The sequence below is a fragment of the Cebus imitator genome, unplaced genomic scaffold (assembly GCF_001604975.1).
Source record: "Cebus imitator isolate Cc_AM_T3 unplaced genomic scaffold, Cebus_imitator-1.0 Scaffold520, whole genome shotgun sequence".
NCBI classification, from domain to species: Eukaryota; Metazoa; Chordata; class Mammalia; order Primates; family Cebidae; genus Cebus; species Cebus imitator.
The window spans coordinates 1,179,515-1,187,716 of record NW_016107835.1 but is presented as its reverse complement, the minus strand read 5'-3'; positions in this window follow the sequence as shown (position 1 = coordinate 1,187,716).

Genomic DNA, 8,202 nt, shown 5'->3' with positions numbered 1-8,202 from the left:
CTGCCATCACGCCAGCTGCAGTGGAGTGGCACACACAGTGGCAGTGGGAATGACTATGGGAGCAGCAGTGGTGGCAGCGGGACCCCTGTGCCCCATGTCCTCTGTGCCTCATGTCCCTGAGATAGCTGACTGCACTGCTCTTATCCTCATACAGCCATGTGGGGGCCGCTCCCAGGCCCAGAGCCTCCACTGCTCTGGACCTTGGCCTCATGTCACTGCTCTTGCCCACCACCACTGTGGGGAGGGTGTGACAGGGAGGTGGACACTCCATGGAACTCACCCCTGGGAGCCCCCAAAGCCCGTCGCCCTAGGGGCCACTGTAATGGGGCTGGGCCAAGCTGCCTGCCAGTCACAGAGCAGTGTGGTTGGGCATGGAGGAGCAGCCAGAGAGGGGCCCAGTGAGGACCTGGAGCACCTCCCCACCTCAACTGCAAAGAGGCATGGGCATGACTGCATGCTCCTTGGAGCTGGTGGGAGCCAGGGACAAGCAGGAGCCCTGCTCTTTCTGAGTTGGTGGGGTGGTAACCTCCTGGTGCAGCTGCAGCTGCCCTGCCATGGCTGTGGATTCAGGCATCTATGCACTCTTGGGAGCCTGGGAAGACCCTATGCCACACTGCAGGCTCAGAAGTGCCTGCTCCTGCTGCCTGGCTTCTTCCCACTGTCAGTGCCTGGTCCAATCTCAAAGCAAAGTCAGGGCCAAGCCTGGGTGCTGTTGCAGCCCAGCAGGGTATGCACACACTTGGGGGCAGCCCTGACATGCCAGTCCCCTTCCAACTCTGCCCCATCAAATTTTGGGTGCTGACAAGCATGGGAGGGAGGCTGAGGTGGTGCTGAGGACAGCCCAGTGCTGGCCTGCAGGCGCCCCTTGGCATGAACAGCCTGGGTGCCTGAACAGTGGCAGAAGGCAGACAGACTCCTGGTTGGAAGGGGTCGGGTCCCTGGTGAAGCCCTACCTTCAATCCAGGGAATGCCTGAAGCCTGGAGGCTGGACCACCAGTCCTTTGGACTGGAGGGATAACTTGTGGTGCTTTACCCTGGGCACACCCATGGCTGCCCATGGACCAGTCAGCATGTACATCCTCCCCTCTGAGGCCCATAAAAACCCTGGACTCAGCCAGACTCAAGCAGAGGACAGAGAAATGATGGGGAGATGACAGGATGCAAAGAGGAGCTACCCTCTCTACGGAGAGCTGAGCACTTGTTGGGACACCGTGGCTTTGGAGAGGAACTACCTACCGTGGGTTTTCTCTGAGCTGTCCTATTGCTCAATAAAGCATCTCTTCATCTTGCTCACCCTCCACTTGTCTGGATACCTCATTCTTCCTGGATGCAGGACAAGAATCCAGGACCAAATGGCAGGGCTAAAACAGCTGTAATACAAACAGGGCTGAAACACATCCCTTGCTCGCCACATTGTGGGTGACAAGGAGGAAAGAAGAGAGAAGGGGAGAAGAGCTGTGGCCCTTTGGGGAACCCAGATCTGGGAGCTCCCCAAGTCAGGGCCATGACTCCCCTTTGGGGCCTTGTGGTTCCTGGAGTCTCCAAGAATCTGACCACCACTGCATTTCCTAGTGCCAGCTGTGAAAGCTGCTTGCAATGCACCTGGTCCAGCTGGAGCCTCACAGTGAGCCAGTACCCATACTGGCACCTGGAGCTGCCTGCCCTGCTGCAGTAGCTGGTGTGCCTGACTGTGAAGTGGTCAGACCCCACACTCGCTTGCTCACTTATACACCCCTCACCGCTCTGCTTCAGTCTTTTTGGAGGTGTGGGATCCAGGCTGGTAGTGCGAGCCAAGCACAGCCTAACAGGGTAAGTGGGCCCAGCAGGCCCAAGCAAAATTTGAGCAAAGGTGCCACCAGCCACAGAGATTTCTGGCCAGAAAAGCAACCACCAAGGATCCAATAACATCATCAGCAAACAGTGACAGTTTGACTTCTTCTTACTGATTTGGATGCCTTTTATTTCATTTACTTGTCTGATTGCTCTGGCAAAGACTGCCAGTACTATGTTGAATAGAAGTGGTGAAACTGGGCATCTTTGTCTTGTTCCGGTTCTCAGGGGGAATGCTTTCAACTTTCTCCTGTTCAGTATAATATTAGCCGTGGGTTTCTCATAGATGGCTTTTATTACGTTGAGATATGTCCCTTGTATGCTGATTTCACTGAGGGTTTTAATCATAAAGGGGTGCTGGATTTTGTCAAATGATTTTTCTGTATTTATTGAGATGATCATGTGATTTTTGTTTTTTATTCTGTTTATGTGGTGTATCGCATCTATTGACTTGTGTATGTTAAACCATCCCTGCATCCCTGGTGTGGAACCCTCTTGATCATGGTGGATTATATTTTTGATATGCTGTTGGATTCAGTTAGCTAGCATTTTGTTAAGGATTTTTGAATCTGTGTTCATCAGGGATATTGGTCTGTAGTTTTGTTTTCTTATTTGTCGTTCAAGTTATTTTTGTCATTTTAGTTATTGTACTTTTTAAGTCTTGAATTTCCATTTTGTTCTTTTTTATAATTTATATTTATTGATACTCTCTATTTGATAGATCATTGTCATAAAACATTTCTTTAATTATTTAAACATGGTTTCCTTTAATTATTTGAACAAATTTATAATAGCTCCTTTGAAATCTTTGTCTGATAAGTCCTACACATGGGCACCCCCTATTTTTTTGAGACATGGTCTCTGTTGCCCAGGCTGGAGTGCAGTGGTGTGATCATGGCTCACTGCAGCCTCAACTTCCTAGGTTCAAGTGATCCTCCTGCCTCAGACTTCAGAGTAGCTGAGACTGCAGGTGCACGCCATCCTGCCTTGTTAATTTTTTAATAGAGATGAGGTCTTGCTTTGTTGTCCAGACTGGTCTCAAACTCCTGGGCTCAAGCTATCCTCCTACTTCAGCCTTCCAAAATGCTAGGATTGTAGGCATGAGCTACTGTACCTGGTCAGCACATGGGCCCCTTGAAGGCAATTTCTGTTTTGTGTTTTCTTGTTTTAATGATATAATAATCATTATCCCATTTCTTCCCAAGACTCATAACTTTTTGTTGAACACTAGATATTTCAGAGATTATAGCAACTCTGGATTCTCATTTATTCTACACTCCTTCTGAGGCTTAGTGATATCACTGATTTGTGTTAGCTTATTTGTTTAATGTCTTGCCTAGACTAATTCTATGAAGTATATTTCTCTTTCAGTGTGCAGTCTCTGACATCACTACTCAGTTTGTTTTTTCTCCTTGGTTTTTTTTTAAATTTTATTTATTTATTTATTTATTTTAAGCCTAGTTTCCTAGGAGTTGCCCCTGGGTCAGCATAGCTTAGTGTTCAATCAATGATTATTCTAAGGTTGTGCTTATGCTCTGTTATGATCCACATAAGTTCTTCCAAATTTATTGGTTGAAACTTAGTTGCCAATGTGATAGTATTAAGAGGTGAGGCCTTTAGGAGGTGGTTAAATCATGAGTACAGAGCCCTCATCGATGGGATTGGCAATTTTATAAAAGGGCTGGAGGGAACTAGTGTTCAACCCTTCTGCCCTTCCCTCTCTTCCACCCTCTGAAGACATGGAGTCATCCCTTCTGGAGGATGCTGCAATAAGGCACCATCTTAGAAGCAGAAAACAGCCCTTGCCAGACACCAAATCTGCTGGTGCCTTGACCTTGGGCTTCCAAGCCACCAGAACTGCAAGAAATAAAATTTCTGTCCTTTATGAATCACCCATTCTCAGGCATTTTGTTTTGTTTTGTTTTGTTTTGTTTGAGACAGAGTCTTGCTCTATTGCCCAGGCTGGAGTGCAGTGGCACTATCTTGGCTCACTGCAAACTCCGCCTCCAGGGTTCAAGCCATTCTCCTGCCTCAGCCTACTGAGTAGCTGGGATTACAGGCATGTGCCACCATGCTCAGCTAATTTTTTTTTTTTTTGAGACAGAGTTTCTCTCTGTCACCCAGGCTGGCGGGCAGTGGCACAATCTCTGCTCACTGCAACCTCCGCCTCCCAGGTTCAAGCGATTCTCCTGCCTCAGCCTCCCAAGTAGCTGGTGTTATAGGCACATGTCAACACACCCAGCTAATTTTTTTTGTATTTTTAGTAAAGATGGGGTTTCACCATGTTGACAAGGGTAGTTTTGAACTCCTGACCTCAGGTGATCTGCCTGTCTCGGCCTCCCAAAGTGCTGGGATTATAAGCATGAGCCACTGTGCCTGGCTTTAATTTTTGTATTTTTAGTAGAGATGGGGTTTCGCCATGTTGGACAGGCTGGTCTTGAACTCCTGGCCTCAAGTTATGCACCTGCCTCAGCCTCCCAAAGTGCTAGGATTACAGGCTTGACCACCATGCCAAGCCCAGGCATTTTGTTATAGCAGCACAAGTGGACTAAGACATGCTCCTTGAGCCAATAAGGGTTCAAGCCTTAGCTGATGGATCTGAGTAGCTTTGGGAATGCTTTCAATTCTGCCACATGTTCTAGTAGGGACCAGTAGCTTTCAAATGCCTGCTTCAGTTGCTCTGTAGTAGGTGAAGCCTGACATATATGCACAGCCTCCCTGGCCCTAAGAGATAAGTATGATTTTAACAGGGTACTTTTTCCTGGTCCATTCCACTGTTGCCTATGTGAAACTTCTGGCTGATTTGCTGTTTTGTCTGTTGGTATTGCTTTCATGGAAATGTTAGTCTTCTCTTAATTGCCTGACACTAAAGTTGTTCTTGTTTTCCACTACACCTTAAGTCATGGGTTCCTCAACACTCTGTTCCAAATAAAATCAGCCCCTCACTAGAGCTGTGGAGCTATGAGCTCTCCAGTCTTGCCCCTCCCCTTGGGCAGAGCCTCTGTGCACTGCACTAGAGATAGGGCTGGGGCAGGGATGGTGGCCTACATCTTCCAAAATGAAACCTTTATTCTGCAAATGGGAGCTGAAAGGGACTATAGCTCATCTTGTCTGATTGCCCTTCCCTATGTGGAACCTCTTTCCTATGAGTGGGATCTGGAGTAGGTGTTGCTACTGGGGCCACAGCATTGCCTTGCCTGGGGCACAACCTCTATCTACTCTGTGAATGGGAGCTGGGTGAGGGAAAAGGAGCTCCCATCTTCTTTGTAATGGAATAGATCTTGTGTAACACAGAGCTGGTGATGGGGGTTGTGGGGATTAAAGATGCCTGTGACCTTTCCCTCCATGGGTGGAACTGTAGTCTCAAAACTGGGATCTGTGGGTAAAGGGAGCCCTCATCTTCTTGGCCACACTCTCCTGGGGTTACAGCTTCTGTAACATGCAGCTGGGGGGTTGAAGGGGAGGGGTGAAAGCAGGTTCTAGCTCAAGTGCCGTAGACTTGAGGTGTTCTTACCAGGATGCATTAGGTTTTCTTAAGTAAATGCCTTTTGATTTGCTGTGTGACCTTAGGTTGACCTCCGAAAACTTTAAATGGCTGTGTTTAATACTTTTCACCAGTTAAATGGTTGGTTTACTGCAGAGAGGTCTACCAAGCTCCTCAAACTCTTTTAGAAGCCCCATTCTGTCTCACTATTCTTGGTGAGAGTACCAGGATCTGTCAAAGTGAATTAACAGACAAAATGCAGCAAATGTAATGTTCAGAAAGCCCATTTTCTACAGTTGTGTCCATGCCTCAGCTGTGCCTGCTGATGCAGGTCTGTGTTCCATTGGTGACTCATGCTCTCTTTCGTTCTTGGAGGCTTGAAAGCCTTAGTATAAGATCAGCAACCTAAAAGGAGTTGTCCTGAAACTGCCCATATGTGCACTCATGTCTCTATAGCAACAGCCCCTCACTTGCTCGTGGAGAAAACTGTCATAATCTATAGTCACCAGTCAAGAACAAAACACCCACGTCCACCTTAAAGCCCACAAGACAGAGCTGAACATTCTCCTCCAGCTTTCAAGGCTAGAAGACTTTGGCTACTCACTGATGGTCCAGCCCAAAGCCTGTAGTTCCCAGCTTCAACAAGAGTCTCAGTCTGCTATAGTTTGAATGATTTTGTACCCTCCAAAACTCATGTGTTGAAAACTTAATCCCCAATACAACAATACTGAGATGTGAGCCCTAACTGGCAGTGTTTAGGTCACGAGGGCAGCATCCTCATGAATGGATTAATGCTGCTATAAAAACAAGAGCTTGCAGGAGTTGGTTTTCTCTATTTTGCTCTTCCGCCATGTGAGAAACAGCAGTTTTTCCCTCTGGAGGATGCAGCATTAAACATGCCATCTCGGAATCAGAGAGGCCAGGCCCTCACCAGGCACCAGATGCCAGCACCTTAGACTTCTCAGCCTCTAGAACTATGGGAAAATAAAATTTTGTTCTTTACAAAGTATCCAGTGTCAGATATTTTGTTATGGCAGCACAAAATGGACCAAGACACAGTTACTTTACGAACTTTTTACTTCCCCAAATTCTGATGTTTTTTATTTTTATATTAATGTTCCCAGTTGATACACAAAAACAATGGAGATCCTAAGCTACTTTCCCCAAAATATAGCTCTTCCCCACCTAAACTGCTCTGTAATTTTTAAGGCAAGCAAATCCTGTCAGAGAGCTGGCCAGGGTTTCCCATTGTCTTCTTTTAGGTATATTCCCATTAGTGTTGTTAATATCATTTGCTTGATCCTGAGGCCACAGTGTTTATCATCCCTGCAATGAAACAAACGGATCTTGTAAGGATATTGAAAAGATTATGCATTTCTGTGGGTTATAGATAGCCTGTGAGCATTTCTATTCGCAGGGGTCTCTGCTAGTAAGTTCTGCAGTTGAAGATGCTTCTGACTGTCTGGTAGAAGGCCTCTCTGGCCCCACCCCCCAGCCACATGGAAGGAGCTTAACTTCCTTACGTGACTGGGCACAATGCCCCCGACTGAAGGAACTCCAGCCCCTTCCGCCTAGCAACCACCTAACCAATCATCACCTGCCTCTTTAGCTCCCGCCCAGCAAACTTCCTGCCCAAACCCTGACCAATCACCATATGCCCTATCAACCTCCTGCCCACTCAACTTCCCGTTCGGCAAACTCCCCGCCCGGCAACCGGGACTAACCAATCATCACCCGCCGCCACTGCTCTCCCACCGCCCCAGGCCCTCTGCCCCTATAAAACCGACCGAACAAGGAAAGCGTGCGCGATTCCTCCCTTCCCGCTTGAGTCGCCCGGAGATCCCAATAAAGTCGGTACCGGTCACCATGCGTCCTGCCTCGTGTCTACTGGGTGCCTGCCTCCGTGGGTTGGGGTCCCACAACCAGGGGTCGCACACTGACTATATGAATTAAAACATACATTTAAAAAATTGCTGGCTGGGCATGGTGGCTCATGCCTGTAATCTCAGCAACTTTGAGAGGCTGAGGCAGGAGGATCACTTGAGTCCAGGAGTTTGAGACCAGCTTGGGTAACATGGTAAAGCCCTGTCTCTACTAAAAATACAAAAAATTAGCTGGGTGTGGTGGCACATGCCTATAGTCCCGCCTACTTGGGAGGCTGAGGTGGGGGAATCACCTGAGCCTGGGAACTCAAGGCTGCAGTGAGCTGTGATTGCACCAGTATACTCCAGCCTGGGTGACAGGAGTGAGACTCTATCAAAAAAAAAAAAAAAAAAAATTAAAATTAAAAAATTGCTGGTGATTAGATGGGGAATAAAAGATTCATTAGAAATTTCTAATTGTCACTTGACTCTTCTAAGAAATATTTGTCACAAGGCAGTTTTGTAATTGATAAAGTTAAAATAATTTTCAGAGGCAGTTTTAAGCCTTTATTTCTGAGTTGACTTTTCTAAACAGTGGTGCTGTGATCATGTTTTCACTCATTCCTTCCCCACAGGTGAGGGTCACAACCTCTTGTGGCCAGAGCATGCTGCCAGCACACGTTCCCACTGCTTCCCCTTATTCTGATGGAAATGATTCCCTCTTTGCCTGGAATGTTGGTATTGACTATTTTCACAACGTCTGTGTTGATTACTTTTATGTGTCAACTTGACTGGGCTAAGGGATGCCCAGATATTTGGTAAAACATTATTTCTGGGTGCCATGGTTTAAATGTGTCCTCTCCAAAATTCAGGTCCTACCCATGTGATAGTATTAAGAGGTGACTAGGTCATGAGGGCTCCTCCCTCATGAATGGGGCTAAGGTCCTCATAAAAGAGCTTAATGCAGTGTTCAGCTACTTGTCCTTCCCCCATCCACCATATGAGGACACAGCATTCCTCCTCTCC